The 19,469-nt window shown below is 44.1% G+C and overlaps 1 pseudogene; it reads left to right on the plus strand.

Annotated features, from left to right (window-relative positions):
• The first annotated feature begins 244 nt into the window (after positions 1-244).
• Positions 245-19,469, plus strand: part of LOC135173275 (uncharacterized) — a 150,718-nt pseudogene continuing 131,493 nt past the window's right edge.

Genomic DNA, 19,469 nt, shown 5'->3' on the forward strand with positions numbered 1-19,469 from the left:
TCACTGCAAAATGTGGTTAAAACATCAGAAACAAGTTGAGCATTGACTCGTTTTACTTTCACAAGGTTACAGAAACACTTTGGGAAAGATCTGTGCTAGAATATGTGCAGTTCAACTTAATTCATAAATTATCCACAAAAATCGTGTACCAAAGTGTGCAAATAATACAAAATTATTCAGGATAGTCAAAATTAAAGCCGACTGCAAACAGTTGCAGAAGGTTATTACAAGTCTGAGTAACAGCATGGGGAAATGTCAGATGAAATTTTACGTTGATAAATGTCAGGTACTGCACGTTACAAATATAGCTCTAACCATGTGCATAATGGATTCTAATGATATATTTTTTATTCAGAAAAGAAATCTAGGAGCCATTGTGAGCAGACATTACAAAAATCAGGTTTCCTCTGAAAATATCTTAGTGCTTAGAAGTTGTTCGAACAGTGTGGCCAGCAGGACAAGGGAGGTTATTCTTCCCCTGTACTCAGCACTGGTCAGACCACACCTTGAGTGCTGTGTCCAGTTCTGGGCCCCTCAATTCAAGAGAGATGTTGAGGTGCTGGAGCATGTCCAGAGAAGGGCAACAAAGCTGGTGAGGGGTCTGGAGCACAAATCCTATGAGGAGAGGTTGAGGGAGCTGAGCCTGTTTAGCCTGCAGAAGAGGAGGCTCAGGGGTGACCTTATTACTGTCTACAACTACCTGAAGGGGCATTGTAGCCAGGTGGGGGGTGGCCTCTTCTCCCAGGCAACCAGCAATAGAACAAGGGGACACAGTCTCAAGTTGTGCCAGGGTAGGTATAGGCTGGATATTAGGAAGAAGTTCTTCACAGAGAGAGTGATTGGCATTGGAATGGGCTGCCCAGGGAGGTGGTGGAGGCACCGTCCCTGGGGGTCTTCAAGAAAAGACTGGATGAGGCACTCAGTGCCATGGTCTAGTTGACTGGCTAGGGCTGGGTGATAGGTTGGACTGGATGATCTTGGAGGTCTCTTCCAACCTGGTTGATCCTATGATTCTATGATTCTATAAGGAAAACAGTTGAAAATAGAGGTAAAAATATTCTTCCATCTAAATCCATAAAGCACCCTTACCTTCAACACTGGGGGATTTTTTTCTGGTCTTCCATCTCACAGAGGGCACAGCTGAACTGAAGAAGGTGCAGGACAGGATGCAGCAGCAGTGGCATTCTACCACACGGGAAGACAATATATAAAGACATTTTACCTTAGAAAGAAATAGCAAAGTGTTTCCTCATTAAGAACCATAAACACTTCACAGTATCACAGTATCACCAAGGTTGGAAGAGACCTCACAGATCATCAAGTCCAACCCTTTACCACAGGGCTCAAGGCTAGACCATGGCACCAAGTGCCACGTCCAATCCTGCCTTGAACAGCTCCAGAGATGGCGACTCCACCACCTCCCCAGGCAGCCCATTCCATCACTTTCAGTGAAGAACTTTCTCCTCACCTCGACCCTAAATTTCCCCTGACACAGCTTGAGGCTGTGTCCTCTCGTTCTGGTGCTGGCCACCTGAGAGAAGAGAGCAACCTCCTCCTGGCCACAACCACCCCTCAGGTAGTTGTAGACCTGCTTTTCGGTTTAGCTAAGTGATCTGATTTCAAGTAACCTTCAGTTAGATGGCATTTGTCTTGCAAGATTAATTACCACAGCTGAAATCACAACTCCATTTTCTAACCACGCTTTTTGGTATTTGCAGCTATTTATTACACTTAGTGTTCAACTAAGTGTTTTGTGATTTGGAATACCTGTCTTGCTGATCAGGTCTGATCTGAGCACTAGGCACTATAAAACTGATTGTATTGATGTTCATTTGCATTCATTTCCTTTGCTGACTTCATCTGCCACCAAGTTCTTGGAAAAAGGTTCATGTGAAGTTCAGATGTTCTGTACAGTTCCTGAGTTTGACTGATCTTGGTGACACGCTCCCAGAATAAGTTACAGCTTTCACTGATTAGATGGATTCAAGCGCAGCTGTTGGAGCTACAAGGGCTGCTGAAACATCAGATCGTTGAGGAGTTTTCATATAAGCTCTGTGCTTAGCACTTTTCAGTACTAAGTTCAATGTAAAAAAGGATTTTTCACTGAGACTGATCTTCCACCCATGCACTTCTCATTGGGATTCTCCACTGCTCAGGACTGGTGAGAATATGCATTTTTACAAAATCCATTTCCAGTTTCACCTTTTTCTGTTTTCATCACACTGTATCTTACTAGCATGGCATGAGTCTACAGTGTCTTCTGTGAAGCACAGAGACAGTTCTCTCAGCCTGTGAACCACATTTTACTATCATACATTTAAATAAAATAGTAACTAACACTTCCTAGCAGGTTGAAAAAATATTAACTAGGTTACAAATGGCCTCACAATAGTGTCTCTCAAGTTGCCCAATAGAATCATAGAATCATAGAATCAACCAGGTTGGAAGAGACCTCCAAGGTCATCCAGTCCAACCTAGCACCCAGCCCTAGCCAATCAACTAGACCATGGCACTAAGTGCCTCAGCCAGGCTTTTCTTGAAGACCCCCAGGGACGGTGCCTCCACCACCTCCCTGGGCAGCCCATTCCAATGCCAATCACTCTCTCTGGCAAGAACTTTCTCCTAACATCCAGCCTATACCTACCTTGGCACAACTTGAGATTGTGTCCCCTTGTTCTATTGCTGGTTGCCTGGGAGAAGAGACCAACCCCCACCTGAGTATAACTGAAGAGAGTGCAGTTCATGAAGACTATACTCAGTCGAGTTCTTCCCTTTGGTCTCTAGCTAGTTGCTTTTAAAGAATATACTGGTTCAGTTTCCTAAACTGGATCTACAATCAAGTCTTCCTTTCAAAAATTGCTCAAGGTGACTTAATGTACCAGTATGGGCAGGATCTATTCCAAAATTAATATAATTTATTAATGTTGATATTTAGGAATGGTTTATTATTTTTATTTATTCATTCTGTTCACTAATTTTATTTATTTAATTAATTCTTTTTTATTAATTTATTTTTATTGATATAATTTATTAACTTTGATATTTAGGAATCTCTCCACAGACCATAATTTTTTAATAATAGGTTCTTTGTACAGTCATGAAAAGTATTGCACAGAGGGAAACAGGGAATCTAGAACACTTAAGAAATAACTAGCATCAATATAACAAATGTTAATTCAGCTATTAGGAATTGGAAAGAGAATCTTGTGGGATTGTTTAGCCTGGAGAAGAGGAGGCTCAGGGGTGACCTTATTGCTGTCTACAACTACCTGAGGGGTGGTTATGGCCAGGAGGAGGTTGCTCTCTTCTCTCAGGTGGCCAGCACCAGAACGAGAGGACACAGCCTCAGGCTGCGCCAGGGGAAATTTAGGCTGGAGGTGAGGAGAAAGTTCTTCACTGAGAGAGTCATTGGACACTGGAATGGGCTGCCCAGGGAGGTGGTGGAGTCGCCGTCCCTGGGGCAGTTCAAGGCAAGGTTGGACGTGGCACTTGGTGCCATGGTCTAGCCTTGAGCCCTGTGCTAAAGGGTTGGACTTGATGATCTGTGAGGTCTCTTCCAACCCTGATGATACTGTGATACTGTGATACTGTGTCCACTAAAGGGACTCAAGAAGCTCCTTTCAGCTCAAGAATTAGTTAGAGGATTTACATAGAGGCTTTTGAATATTTCCTCACAAAATACTATCTCCCAGAGCTGAATTATAGTTTCCAGATGGTACCCAAACATTTGAAGGGAGTTCTGTCAGTGTCTTAATAGCTGTTGAGGCTTCTAGATCTAACAAAGCTCTGAGAAAGAGGCAGATGATCTGTGACCTGATCCTGGTTCCTCTTGCACTCCAGACTTGATACAGAAGTTTCCAGATGTGCAGGCAGGATCTCTTGCAGATGTGCAGAGAGCACAGTGTCAGTGGCACTTCTTGCCACATCGTGAGGCACTTAATGCCTTCTCATGCTAAACTTGAGGCACTTAAGTTTCCAGGCAGTTCAAATCTTGCACATCAAAGCTATGTTGTCAGAGCAGCTTGCAACGTAGCTCAGTTTATGTTATTTTCCTGAGTGTAATGGCTCTTTTGTCTACAGAGACTCACCAGTCAGAATGGTACTTTGCCAAAATTGACTGTATTAGGTGAAACCAGGGCTTGCTTACCCTTATTTGGCCAAGACAAGGACAAGGACAGGACAAGAGCATAAACACCTGTGGGTACCTGTTTATCACTTTGGGAGGAGACATAATGTCCCAAACCTTTGTTTTCCTCCCACCCTTGCTTCCTCCATCAGCAGGACATGTTTTAGGCCTATTGGCCTTCCACAACACTTAATATTAGATTATCCAGTTTTAAATACACAAAGAGCAAGTCTTTAGAAGTGGGATTAATCTCACCTAAATTATCACACACTATCACAGTATCACCAGGGTTGGAAGAGACCTCCTAGATCATCAAGTCCAACCCTTTACCACAGAGCTCAAGGCTAGACCATGGCACCAAGTGCCACCTCCAATCCTGCCTTGAACAGCTCCAGGGATGGCGACTCCACCACCTTCCCGGGCAGCCCATTCCAGTATCTCCAGTTCAAATACCTGTTACACAAATGCAACCAGTTTGGTTGAGGACCAAAAAGCTGTTAAACATTAGAAAAGTGTTCCTGGCAACAGATTTAGAGTATTTTTTAAAATCATATTTCAACAAATAAAATTCAGCTTATAGATTACTGCTTCACAATGGTAATCCCAGCATGCTCCCAGATGCTAACATGACCCAGCTAGTCCTATCTTTGACAGTGTACTGAATTGACATGAGTCATCATCTGCTTGGTGGGGAACAGACTGTCTCACATACAGTAGACTGGACAGAAAAGCTGTGGCAAACATGTGGTTTTCTTTTCCTGGGGCTCAAGGCTCAAAAATGTTCATAGTCCTGAAGAATGTCATTGAACATGAACTGCTATCCCTGGACAGCACAATGCAACTGGGGGGTTGGACTCAATGATCTCCTTGGGTCCCTTCCAACCCCTAATATCCTGTGAATTACCATCATCAGTCCTTATCCTACACAGCAGATTAAATGGAAAACATTGCATATAACAATATTTATATAGCAGGCTGCAAAGCAGGATCCTTATATCAAACATGGCCTGGATGTGCTCTCTATATCTATACACACACACATATACTTGGATCAGGAAGAGCGTGGCCAGTAGGACAAAGGAGGTTATTCTTCCCGTGTATTCGGCACTGGGCAGGCCACACTTTGAGTCCTGCGTCCAGTTCTGGGCTACTCAGTTTGAGAGAGATGTTGAGGTACTGAAGCATGTCCAGAGAAGGACAACGAAGATGGTGAGAGGCCTGGAGCACAGCCCTGTGAAGTGAGGCTGAGGGAGCTGGGGGTGTTTAGCCTGGAGAAGAGGAGACTCAGAGGTGACCTCATTGCTGTCTTCAACTACCTGAAGGGAGGTTCTAGCCAGGTTGGGGTTGGTCTCTTTTCCCAGGCAACCAGCAACAGAACAAGGGGACACAGTCTCAAGTTGTGCCAGGGGAGGCATAGGCTGGATATTAGGAGGAAGTTCTTCACGGAGAAAATGATTGGCATTGGAATGGGCTGCCCAGGGAGGTGGTGGAGTCACCGTCCCTGAAGGTGTTCAAGAAAAGCCTGGATGAGGCACTTGGTGCCATGGTCTATTTTATTGGACAGGGCTGGGTGCTAGGTTGGACTGGATGATGTTGGAGGTCTCTTCCAATCTGGTTGATTCTATGATTCTATAAATATGAAGATACATCTGTATTTGGAGTAGTATACCCTTCTTTTACAGAACAGTCTCTTTAAAATCAAGTGCAAATAAACTTCATTGCCAAAAAAAAGCCCCAGGCTTGGTGGCTTAGTGGCTGCTAAGTAGCCTGAGCAGGTGAACTGCACACTCCCAGGCAGTGTGTGGCTAGCAAAGTATGTGTACATATATTTAGTGGCTTTTTATGATGAAGTCACAGCAACAGTGGATAAGAGAAGGGTAATTGATGTCATCTACCTGACATTTGACTCTGTCCCACATGACATCCTGGTCACCAAACTGGAAAAACATGGACTCAATGAGAGGAGCACTGCTGGATAAGGAACTGGCTGGAGAGTGGTGATCAATGGCACAGTGTCCACTTGGAGACCAGTGACAAGTGATGTCCCTCAGGGGTCAGTGCTGGCACCAGTGCTGTTTAACATCTTTGTCAGTGATATGGATAGAGGAATTGAGTGCACCCTCAGCAAGTTTGCAGATGACACCAAGCTGTGTGGCACAGTTGACTTGCTAGAGGCTTGGTGGTGAATGGCTGAGAGCAGCCCTGCGGAAAAGGACCTGTGGATCTGGGTTGATGCAAAGCTCAACATGAGCTGGCAGTGTGCATGTGCAGCCCAGACAGCAACTGTGTGCTGCCCTGCATCAAGAGAAGTGTGGCCAGCTGGGCAAGGGAGGGGATTCTCCCCTTTTATTCTGCTTTCATCAGACCCCACCTGGAGAACTGTGTGCAGTTCTGGAGCTCCCAACAGAAGAAGGACATGGAACGGTTAGAGCGAGTCCGGAGGAGGGCCATGGAGATGATCAGGCTGCAGCACCTCTCTTCAGAGGACAGGCTACAAGAGTCAGGGCTTTTCAACCTGGAGAAGAGAAGGCTTTGAGGAGACCTTATAGTAGCTTTCCAGTATCTGAAGGGGACCTACAGGAAAGCTGGGGAGGGACTGTTTACAAGGTCTTGTAATGACAGGACAAGGGGTAATGGGTTTAAACTGGCAGAGAGGAGATTCAAACTAGATGTTAGGAAAGGGTTCTTTAGAGTGAGGGTGGTCAGACACTGGCACAGGTTGCCCAGGGAGGTTGTGAATTGCTCCCTCCTTGAAGGTGTTCAAGGCCAGCTTGGATGAGGCCCTGAGTGAGCTGTTCTAGTGGGAGGTGTCCCTGCCTATGGCAGGGGGTTGGAACTAGATGATCTTTGAGGTCACTTCCAACCGACATCATTCTATGATTCTATATTGTTCTTCAGGCTTTCTGAAGCTTGCTCTGAGGCATGGTGTGGTTACAAGGGTTTTCTGCCCATGCTGAGAAAATCAGACTGAAAACAAGGCACCCAAAACACAGGTGGCCAAAATGATTGTTTCTTTTAAAAACCAAAGCCAGCATAATAGCTGCTTGAAACATCATAAGGAACTTCAAAGATTTCTGATTATGGATGAAAAGCTTCTCAGCATTGATAGCTAAATATGTGTGAAAAGGCCTTTCTGTATTAACACCCACAGCAAGTGAATGGGAGAGATTGCACTTGCTTGTTAATATTCCAGTCTGGAGGCGATGACTAAGAAATATTCATAATTCATAGCTGTGACATCAAACCACTGAGTATTGTGGCTCTAGCCTTTACACTGTGAGTGGTAATCTCAGTTTCTAAGAGCAGGTAACATTTTTGCACAGAGTGGGAGCTTCATGCTTCATACACAGAAAATGCTGCCTGAAACAAGCACCACAAACTGTTGACGACCAGATCTCAGCATCGAAAGGACACAGGGAAACACCTACAGACAACCATGTGTTTCCTAAACTGTGAGAATAAAGAGAGTGTTGTTAATGCTAGCAAAATTTTACCCAGAAGTTCCTGTTTGCTCGGTGCTCATCACTATTAATTAATAGTGATTCCTTTAGTGCTCATAAGCCTGATATCAAGATACTAAGTATGCAGACAAAAAAGTTGAGATCAGCCTCTGAGAGACTGTACTTGGCACCGGTGAAGCTGCACCTCTACTACTGTGTTCAGTTCCAGGGCCCTCTCTATAAGAAGGACAGAGTTGCTGGACCTTGTCCAAAGAGAGGCAAAGAAGCTGTTGAAGGGTCTGCAGAATGAGTCTTATGAGCAACATCTGAGGGAACAGGGATTATTTAATCTGGAGAAGAGAAGAGTGAGGGGTGACCTCATTGCTCTCTACAACTACTTGAAAAGAGTTTGTAGTGAGGTGGGAGTTGGTCTCTTCTCCCTAGTATCAGGTGATAGGGTGAGAGCAAATGGCCTAAAGCTGTGTCAGGAGGGGTTTAGATTGGATACTAGGAGAAAATCTCTTTACTGAAAGAATGGTCAGGCATTGGAATAGGCTGCCCAAGGAGATGGTGGAGTCAGCATCCCTGGAGGTGTTCAAGTACAGGGACACAACCACTTCCCTACTCCTGCTGTGTACTGTTTTTGATACAGGGCAGGATGCTGTTAGCCTTCCTGACAACCTGGGCACACTGCTGGTTCATGTCAGCCAGCCATCCACCAGCAACCCCAGATCATTTTCCACCGGGCTGCTTTCCAGCCACTCTTCCCCAATCCTGTAGCATTGTTTTGTGTTACTGTGACCAAAGTTCAGGACCAGGTACTTGTTCTTGTTAAGCCTCAATCCACTGATCTCAGCTCATTCATTTAACCTGTCCAGATCCAACCAAAATGATTCTATGATTCCATGAGTCTATGATTCTGTGATTATATTCTATGATTGAAGGAAGGCCTGAGACAAGCTATTTGCTCCCTGAAAACTGCCTGAAACACAGTATTGTAAATCCAATTGACATTTCTACTGCCTCACCTTCTTCAGCACATCAGTTTTGATATGCAAGGAACTGAATTGCATGTGTTCACTATCCAGATACAAGTGGGAAGAGAGGACTTGGAATTGTTCTTCCCATTATCAAGATAAAAAGTTCTATTTCAAATTAAAACTGCTTTGAGCTTTAGATGAGTAAGAAGCTGCTTAGATAAGGACATAGGAAAGCATTGTTGGTTTGAGTATCATCCAGTGGGTTAGTAGTTCTTCCCACTGAGACCAAGCTTCATTTCCATCAGATCTCTTCCTAAAATAGTGACAGTTCCTATATGTCTTCACTTCAATCTTTTGTTATGGTGAAGAACTTTTCTCATCTCAAACCCCCAATATTTTTGGTGTAAAAAATTACAACTGACTTGAACAGTTATACTTTATAATGAGCTCCTAAAAGTGGTTCTTATGATCATCTTCATTCTACAGAAGAGTAGATGTTATAGAAAACTGTTACTCATAAGAAGACTAAATGAACAGCAATCTCACATCTTTGTCTTATGTCTCCTCTATGTAAGAGCAGTGCCAAGTGTCTACAGCCATAAAACAGGAAAATTAATTCATTTCAAACATGAGTATTTCTGGGGAAAAATAATGAGGATCCCAGGTGTCTATGATCTCACATCAAGCTCTTCCTAAAAACATGGGCTACTCACACCAAAGAACTAAGGTATGGTTTCTTTGTGCTCTATAATAATATTATTTCTATGTATTCCACACAAAAAGAAATTAGAGGGTGGATCAGGAGGGAGAAAAGCCACAAAATGTGAACTTTACACAAGAGTGTCTGGATATTTGTACAAAAGGAAAGGGAATTAAGACTCTGAAACCACACTATCAAGTCACTGTGCTGTTGGTGACTGGTATAAGAAGGCCACTCCTCCACATTCAGGTACAGTCTGATTTCAGGCATCTGCTTTGACATTTAAGTAGGTGAATCATTAAATGCAGTGAGTATCTGGAGGCAGGGATGCACTTTATTGTTTTTTTTTCCTCTTGGCAGCACACTATATTCTAAAATACAAAGATGCTAAAAGAGTTCGCAGCAGCAGTTTGTTTTAAAAACAAACCCAGAATCTTTCTTTTCAAGTTTGTTTTATAAGAAGCTCATAAAGGAGACTGCTGAGTTAACTCACCCTCTTTCTTCAAGAAGATGAAAATCAGCAATTGCTTGTTGTTCTAAGGAATATATCCCCCAAATCCAAAATGTTTCATTGATAGAGACAGCTGAAACACCAAACTGAAGTTGACATTAAGTATACACTTGCATTTGGTACTGAGTTGGATTAGATAATCTCTAGAGGCCCCTTCCAGTCCCTACCACTTTGATTCTCTGATTCTGCAGCACTCAATGAAGGGGAAAGATCAGTACAGGTGTGCAGTTATACGTTATTCAGGATTCAGACACAAAAGGTGGCTTACAGCTACTTATTGACAGTATGGCTGTGCATATTAATGGCTGAACTGAACCACTTAAATGCCAGTTGAACTCCCCAAAGTGTAACACGGTGACAAAGCAATAATTCTCATTTCTTAAGTGGTACCTGCACATCCATGGCATTGCATCTCCCTGTGAAGAAACGACTAAGGGGAAACCCTTAACATTCAGGAAGCACTTAACGAATGAAGTAGAATATGCAGTGAAAGGAGACTGTGTCAATATGGTATCAGACATTACAAACTAGTTATATTGAGTGGGAATGGCAGACAAGGAAGAAGGCAAAAAGGAGTAGGAACACAGAAAGAGAGAAGTAATTAAGTCAGTGCAGTAGTTTAGAGTTTCTGCTTCTCCTCTCTTCTCCTCAAGTCGAATCTCCACTGCTCTCCTCGAGTCAAGTCTCCTCAAGTCTCCTCTGCTCGAGTCGACTCTCCTCTCTCCTCTCTCCATTCTTGAAGACTCCAAAAAGCCATTGCTAGCTGAGGAGGCAGAATTCACAATATTATCTCCTCACACACAGCCATGTCACAGAGCAAAGAAGTGGTGACAGAGCAAAGACATACATGACACATCTGAGGAGATGCCGTTGTGATACGGACAGAGGTCCTGCCATTGGAAGTGTGAATGGTCAGCAGATCTCACAGTATCACAGTATCATCAGGGTTGGAAGAGACCTCACAGATCATCAAGTCCAGCCCTTTACCACAGAGCTCAAGGCTAGACCATGGCACCAAGTGCCACGTCCAATCCTGCCTTGAACAGCCCCAGGGACGGCGACTCCACCACCTCCCCGGGCAGCCCATTCCAGTGTCTCAACCTGCTAAAAGCACCAAAGATAAGCCTAATTTCCCCCCCTAAGATGGGGGGGGAAGAAAAAAGAAACAAACAAGCAAAATGGAAAGACAAACAAACCCAAACCAACAAAAAAAAAAAAAACAAAACCAACCAACCCACCCAGATCCAAACCCCCCCCACCACAGAAAGATAATTCTTGTGGAAAAAAGATAATTCTTATGGTATAGATCACAATTAGCCTCCATAGTAAATATACCCCTGCTAAGGAAATGCCATTGTTAGCAAGTCTAGAGGAAAAAGGAAAAACAGAGCTTATTTTTACAGTGAACTCCACAAACTGTAACTCCTGCTTGGTGAATTTGCGTTGGCAGTTACAATTGCTAAAGATATGGTAAAGAGCATGGTGAAAAGCAACATAAATATGCTGCAATGACACTCCTGAATGGAGAAATCTCTTGCTGGAGGCCTTCACAAGAGTGTGGCAGTTAGTTCAAGATGTAACCCTGCATTCAAGTGCGTAACCCCAGAAGTACTTGAAGCAGACAAGACACAGACATACAGAGATTAATGCTGGTTATGACAGACAATCAAAAGCTCTCCTAGAATAACAGTTTAGAGACTCTGCCAGGATGAAATGACTCATCTGAGAAAAAAACATGCATTTTGTTTACTCCTGTATGGAACTCCTGTTCTTACTGTAAATGCCATTTGTCTTCCCTCTTTCTTGGGGGAGTCTGAAACAATGAGAAATTCACTGCCTTCACCTGGAAACAGAAAAATACCTCACTTTTGACACATTGCTAGGAAGCTTTTACCAGCCCTGTTGCTCTGTCCTGGCATTTTAATTTAAATATTTTTGGTGTACTTCACAATGATGTGTCTATTTTTCACCAACACGTGTTCTAAGAAAGATAGATACCACATGGGTTTAGAATTTGCAAGAGATTTCCAGTTAGATTTTAAGCAAATATTCAGCAGAGGAAGAAGCATGAAGCAGCAGATCTCCATCACTGCAGTCTTTAGAGAATAGTTTAAGCAAACACAGATAGTGTCATAATGCTGACTCTCATCTGGGTCAGGTAAAACAAACCATTCAGCATCATGGGGGAGGGAGGTGGGGGAGTCGCTGTCCATGGAGGTGTTCAAAAAAAGACTGGATGAGGCACTTAGTGCCATGGTCTAATTGATTGGACAGGGCTGGGTGCTAGGTTGGACTGGATGATCTTGGAGGTCTCTTCCAACCTGGGTGAATCTATGATTCTATGAGAGGTTTTTTTTAGGTCTGTCTTGCCAGTGTGAATTCTATGTCACAGATGTGATTTTCATATGATGAACAACCAAACTCTCATTCATATTCCAGCACAAAGCTGGTCTTGTGTGGCATTCAAAAGAATTCCTGAGACCCCACCACAAAAGCAAGATGCAAACAAAAGCATGAAAGACCACCAAGCGTGCACAGGCTGAGAGGTTGTTATAGATTAAGGGAAATTAAGAGTTAATTGGTATAACTGTAAGGAAACTCCTCCAGAGGCTGGAGAGACTAGAGAGAGTGCCCGGGACATGGGCAGCTTGTCCCTGGATATTCATAGAATCATACAATCATAGAATCAACCAGGTTGAAAGAGACCTCCAAGATCATCCAGGCCAACCTAGCACCCAGCCCTAGCCAGTCAACTAGACCATGGCACTAAGTGCCTCAGCCAGGCTTTTCTTGAACACCTCCAGGCATGCTGACTCCACCACCTCCCTGGGCAGCCCATTCCAATGCCAATCACTCTCTCTGGCAACAACTTCCTCCTAACATCCAGCCTATACTTCCCACAGCACAACTTGAGACTTTGTCCCCGTGTTCCATTGCTGGTTGCCTGGGAGAAGAGGCCAACCCCCAGCTGGCTACAACCTCCTTTCAGGTACTTGTAGACAGCAATGAGGTCACCCCTGAGCCTCCTCTTCTCCAGGCTAAACAATCCCAGCTCCCTCAGCCTCTCCTCATAGGGTTTGTATTCCAGACCTTTCACCAGCTTTGTCACCCTTTTCTGGACACGTTCCAGCACCTCAACATCTCTCATGAATTGAGGAGCCCAGAACTGGGCACAGCACTCAAGGTGTGGCCTGACCAGTGCTGAGTACAGGGCCAGAATAACCTTTCTCGTACTATGGCCACACTTGTTATTCTATTCCTATTTCCCGTTTATCTCTGTTTAAGAGAGTGCACAGCTAATTCTCTCCACCCTGGGAAGAGCTCACCTTCTCTTGGCTTGTGGGGAAGATGCTTTTCTCCTGGCCTTGGCTGGTAGGGAATTCCCAGCTGCGCCACAAAGCCTCTAGAAGCCACCGGTAGACCTCTAGCGTGTGTGTCTGTGGGGAGGGCAGGTGGAGTGGGACAGTTTTGGCCTGCTCTTGGGCCTGTTGAGTCTGAGGTGAGTGGAGATTCTCTGGAAGACTCCGGAAGGTTTTGACCTGGTAGGCCTAAGTAAAAGGCTAAGCCTGGTTTGTGAATGTGTTCCTCTTACTTGAACACCTTTTGTATATATTTGTAAACAGAGTTTCCATTTAAACATCTGATGAGTGTGGAGCATTTCTTATTTTATTCCTTGCAAAAGTATAAACCACATTTTCTGTCCTTTTGCCCTGGGCAGCTCGTGGCTCAAGACTAGGACAGAGATCCTCAGAGGAATCATAGAATCACAGAATTGTCAGGGCTGGAAGGGACCTCCAGGGTCATCTAGTTCCAACCTCCTTGCCATGGGCAGGAATACCTCATGCTAGATCGGGTTGCTCAGAGCCCTATCCAGCCTGGCCTTAAAAGACCTCCAGGGATGTGGCTTCCACCACCTCCCTGGTGGAGGATGTGGGGTGGTGGAAGGATTACAGCTGCTCAGTGGTAACAATTATCTGAAGAAGCTCTCCCAAGGTGAAGAGCTAAAGACTAGGTACTCCCTTGCCTGTGTAAACACTAAAGCATTTCTTTGCTGCACCTCCAGGGCATGTCACACGAATGAAGAACTAAGAAAGAACAGTCTGCCAGCTCCACAGCTGAGTTCCCAGCCATGAGACTCCTGAACAAGAAAAAGCATCTGAACTGCTCTGCCTGGGACAAGAGACAGGCCCTGTGAGTCTCTCAGAGTAGAAACTTCGTGCTCAATAGTAATTTTTCTTCTCATAAAGACTGTGGCACTTCACTACTTCCACAAACAGCTCCAAGGCAGGCATCTCAATATGCTTTTGTGAGCAGACTTTTGAAAGAACTACATTCTGAGACAGAATACTACAGTCTCTGGATGCAAGGAACAAATCCTTTGTTTTACTGTTTTTTTTCTTCCCACATGGGCTCGAGAAGTGGACAATTGCATTTGTCTTTTAATGCAAAGTCTTAGTAGCCTGTCTTTCTGGATTAGATTTCAAATCTGGCTTACCAAGTGGATTTTATCTGATAATAGTATGTCTATCATGGACCATACATGGTTTATAGAAGTGCCTGGGCAGTCTTCTTGTCAGCAATTCACAGGCTCATTAGAGCATTAGTTACTTATCAAATGTTATTTTCCAACAGAAACCCTTCAGTTCTGGGCCCCCCAGTTTAGAAGGGACATTGAGATGCTTGAGCGTGTCCAGAGAAGGGTGACGAGGCTGGGGAGAGGCCTTGAGCATAGCCCTATGAGGAGAGGCTGAGGGAGCTGGGATTGTTTAGCCTGGAGAAGAGGAGGCTCAGGGGTGACCTTATTGCTGTCTACAACTACCTGAGGGGTGGTTGTGGCCAGGAGGAGGTTGCTCTCTTCTCTCAGGTGGCCAGCACCAGAATGAGAGGACACAGCCTCCGGCTGCGCCAGGGGAGATTTAGGCTGGAGGTAAGGAGAAAGTTCTTCACTGAGAGAGTCATTGGACACTGGAATGGGCTGCCCGGGGAGGTGGTGGAGTCGCCATCCCTGGGACACTTCAAGGCAAGGTTGGACGTGGCACTTGGTGCCATGGTCTAGCCTTGAGCTCTGTGGTAAAGGGTTGGACTTGATGATCTGTGAGGTCTCTTCCAACCTTGGTGATACTGTGATACTGTGTGATACTGTGATTAACCTAAGACTTCTATCTTCTGATGAAGGTTTTCTTTTGAAACCAAAAGGTATGAAAAATATAGAGGGAAAACCTATCCTGGACAAATGTATTCACTGGGATTTTTTCTAATGCCCTAGCTAGAACTCTTCAACTCATTTCAAACAGCCAAAGTGAGGAAAAAAACCTGGGAAGAGGTAGAGTGTATGACTAAGGGGACAGAAAAAGAATGTGATACAGCTGCTTGCATCCATATTTCCATTTCTTTACGATTTCCTTCTTTGTCTGATGGAAGGGTAATTAATGCAAGATGGTATTTTTTCAAAATTAATATTGTTTATTAATTTTCAATACTCAAAACTCTTGCTCAGTAATTTTTCATAATAATTAGGTGATTTTGCAATGGTCATGGAAATATTATACAGATAATAACATAAGATCTATAATGTTTAAGAAATTACTAGCAAAAATATAAACATTAAACTCAATTGAACTGGAAGAGAAGGTTCACTGGTCAGACCACACCTTGAGTACTGTGTCCAGTTCTTGGCCCCTCGATTCAAGAAGGATGTTGAGGTGCTGGAACATGTCCAGAGAAGGGCAACGAAGCTGGTGAGGGGCCTGGAGCACAAATCCTATGCGGAGAGGTTGAGGGAGCTGGGCCTGTTTAGCCTGGAGAAGAGGAGGCTCAGGGGTGACCTTATTACTGTCTACAACTACCTGAAGGGGCATTGTAGCCAGGTGGAGGTTGGCCTCTTCTCCCAGGTAACCAGCCATAGAACAAGGGGACACAGTCTCAAGTTGTGCCAGGGTAGGTATAGGCTGGATGTTAGGAAGAAGTTCTTGCCAGAGAGAGTGATTGGCATTGGAATGGGCTGCCCAGGGAGGTGGTGGAGGCACCGTCCCTGAAGGTGTTCAAGAAAAGCCTGGCTGAGGCACTTAGTGCCACAGTCTAGTTGATTGGATAGGGCTGGGTGCTAGGTTGGACTGGCTGATCGTGGAGGTCTCTTCCAACTTGGTTGATTCTATGATTCTATGATTCTGGTGGTCAATATACTGCTTGTCCACTAGATGGACTCAAGGAACCTCCTTTCTGCTTATGGCAGAAGGCAATTAGTGAATTACAAGAGGATTTAAGTATTTACTCATAAATATTTATCTCCCAACTCATGCGGCTAGCTACAGCTTCAGGCATACCCATTGCAGAGGGTTCTGTTGGTGTCGTCTTAGCTACTGAGGCTTCTGATTCTTCCCAGACTTCACAGAGTGCTGGGGAAAGGAGGCAGATGATCTCTAACCTTATCCTGGCCCCTCTGGACAATGTATGTGTCCCTTCCAGGGCTCCTTGTCTTGGCAGATGTAGGCAGGTTGTCTTGCAATGTGCAGTTGTGGCACAGATGTCACTGTGACTATGCAGGCCAATCACATGAAGGCATTTAGAGCCTGTTCCTGGTAAATTCACAGCAGGCAGCTTCCAGGCAGTGCAGGCCCAAAGCATTAGGGATTCTCTTTATGCAGTTGGGCTTACTGTAGCATAGCATAATGCTGCAGAAGGCAATAACAGAATCACTGCCAGAGGAAGAGCGCAATGGCAGCAGGCAGCAGCAGCAGTAAGCACAAATACAATGGCAGGGCATGTTGTGTTACCTGCTCATCTCTTTTTATCAATACAGCCCAAGATTAATGGGCCTTTGGACAGAGAATAGCCAATCAGAATGGCAGTTAGTCGAGCTTGACCACATCAGGTGAAGCCATAGGCTTATTTTATCCACATTTGGGAACATATAGGCCTTGCACGAGGCAGGCACAAGCCAAATGTATGTACCTTGTTTACCACAGGATGTAAACAGGATCAAAACAAGTCTGGGCAAGCCAGAGTCCTTAGACTCAGTGGATCCAGGTTCTTTGTCCTTCTTCCCATGGTTGCTTTTCCCCAAAACAGAAGGAGGAGAACACAAAAACATGTCTAGGCAAGCCAGAACATGCATAAGCCTATTTTGGCCTATTCAGGCCTATCATGACAGCCTGGGCCTCACTTGTTCTCTTCCCCTTGATTCTAACCCTCTGTTACCGCTGCCTTCTTTCAAACACAGGCTTTGTTGGCCTTCAGTTCTCCTTGTGCATCTGTGATACACTTGGCACTGACATATAAAGGTGTCCATCTGGAGACTTTGTCAAAGTGGTGCATAGTGGCCCAGCCTGGAATTCGTAGCCTGTAGTCCATTCCTCAGCAAGGGTTTCTCTAAACCCCTTCTATATGCAGTCTACTGCATGGCCTGCCTCCCTCTGTGCTCTCTGCTGAAAAGGACCAGCTGTATCTGCAAACCACCACCCAGGTTTCTGTTTGTGTCTTTATTTCCACCAAGAACAGTATTTATTGAAATGCTAGCAAGTTTGATGATTTTTATCAGCAACACTCAGCACATAGCAGCTGCTGTTGTTTCCAGTGCCTAAAGCAAGCTGATGTAAATTCAGCAAACTGTGAGAACCTGCCAGCAGTTTCTGGAAGCCATGAACCCCTGATGAATGAAAGCTGGGATCTGATCCCTGCTCCTGTACCGACTGCCAGCACTCAGCAGTGATAGGGCTTGGCAATGGGGAGAATACAGACACAGAGGTGCATTTACTAGTAGAGTCTAGAGGTTTTGCTTGTTTGTTTTTAATACACATCTACATTGGTGAACTCTGGTTGAAAAGAATTATCAAGCAGCTCAGTCAAATCTATGAGTTTCTCTTCTTTCATACACCCATGGCCAGAAAGAAGCCGAGCATAGCACCTGGCACCCTGCTAGCAAACACAGCCCTCAGATGTTGTTGGCAAAGGTCAAGTCACCTCCTGATCATGGACAAAAGCCCTCACTCAGAGGAAAAGAGCTGACTGTGCACAAGCCTATAGTGAAAAACTAAGTGCATTATTAGAATTGCTCAGGAAGGCATCTCAGCTGTTACTCAGAATGTATGTGCTGGCCTCACATTACACACAGGTGTGGAGTGCTAAGCTTCCATACTGGCTGGGCAGAGAGGAACTACTTGAGTCAAGCAATTGCATTGAACAGGGAGAAGGGGAACCTTGGGATTAGCTAGCATTTAAGCCTCTACTGTTGAATTCAGCAATTTCAATAACCTAAGGGGAAAAGCCCATATTAATAATTGCCTTGGTGAATCAGGCTGTGGTTTTGACCTTGGCTACAGAAAGGAGTGTCAGTCATATATCAGGTATTTTAGCTCAGATTTCTCACTGCAATCCCTTTCTGACTGTTCCTCTTGCAACAGAGAGATTGTCTCCCTCAATCCATGTTTCTCTCTAACCTCCTGCTTGTTTTGCTGAAGGTTGAGAGTCACCCACAGATATTTTTTGCCACTTCCTGGGGAACAATGTGAAAAAACCTATGTCCTCTGGGAGTTTATTAAAGCACAGCCCTCACCAGCTAAAGAACACTTGGATTTCCTGGTGATTATGTGGAAGCTGGTACAGAGACCTGCTGAAAGCATCACAATTGGCGCAAACTCACAGGCAGCTGATGGTGAGGAGGGAGAGAAGGGACAGCAATAATATGCATATGACTTCTGCATGCTTGAAAAGGGAAAACAGAGAGAGGCAATACTCTCCCTGGAGACCCTGTCCTCTGCAGCAGTTCAGTTTCACCTAAGCACAAAGGGCTGTCACATCATTGCAGCTTTGGGGAATTAATGTCTCTGCGGCTGAAGACAAAATGGAAAACAGTCCATTATATAAAGTGCTGCCAATTATGGTTCTTTTATTTGTGCACAGAAGTGACAGGCTGGTACATGTGTACCTAGAGCAGGATGTTTCTGCTCATAAAGTGTCCACTTATCTCTGTTTACATCCCTTCCTAGACGTAAATACCAGGCTGACTTCTGCAACTCTTGCTCAGATGAACAATATAATGGAATGTGACCTCTTTGGTAAATGCAAGAAAAGATGAAAACAAATGTACTAGTTCCACAAGATGAGGTTAACACCAGTCTGGAAGAGTGGAAAGCAGGCTGATCTCCCATGAAACATAATGTCTGATGGAACCTTTTATTTTAGCATAAGTCTACATTAGTATTCCTATTTTATTTTGTCACTAACATACAGGAACCAGTGCAGGTATCTTTACTCTTGGCAAGCACTATATTACTATGTAAAATACTCTGTTATTCTTCATGGTGCAGCTTCCAGAATAACATATTCAATTCATATTTATTTTAAGTAAGAATATCAAATTTGTGTGTGTGTGTGTATCTATATATATACACACATATATACATATATGTAGATACACACACACATATATGTCCAAATGTGGTGATGAGGGTACTGTGAACTTTTAAAGATGAGATCTTTTTAAGATGTTCTGTGTCATATAACTGAAATATGACTTATTTAGCAACATATGCAAAAAAAACCCCAGACCTCTTCTCTTAGCATTAATGATCTTTGCTAGATAAAATAGAAAACATCTTAAAAAGCCAGAACCATACAAATACATTAATATTTTATAATGTTCTTCAATAACAATCTAATAGAATCCATATAACTTTCTACTAATGGAGTAATTTTATTTTCTTGGGATAAAAAG

Source organism: Pogoniulus pusillus, chromosome 3, assembly GCF_015220805.1.
Source record: "Pogoniulus pusillus isolate bPogPus1 chromosome 3, bPogPus1.pri, whole genome shotgun sequence".
NCBI lineage: Eukaryota > Metazoa > Chordata > Aves > Piciformes > Lybiidae > Pogoniulus > Pogoniulus pusillus.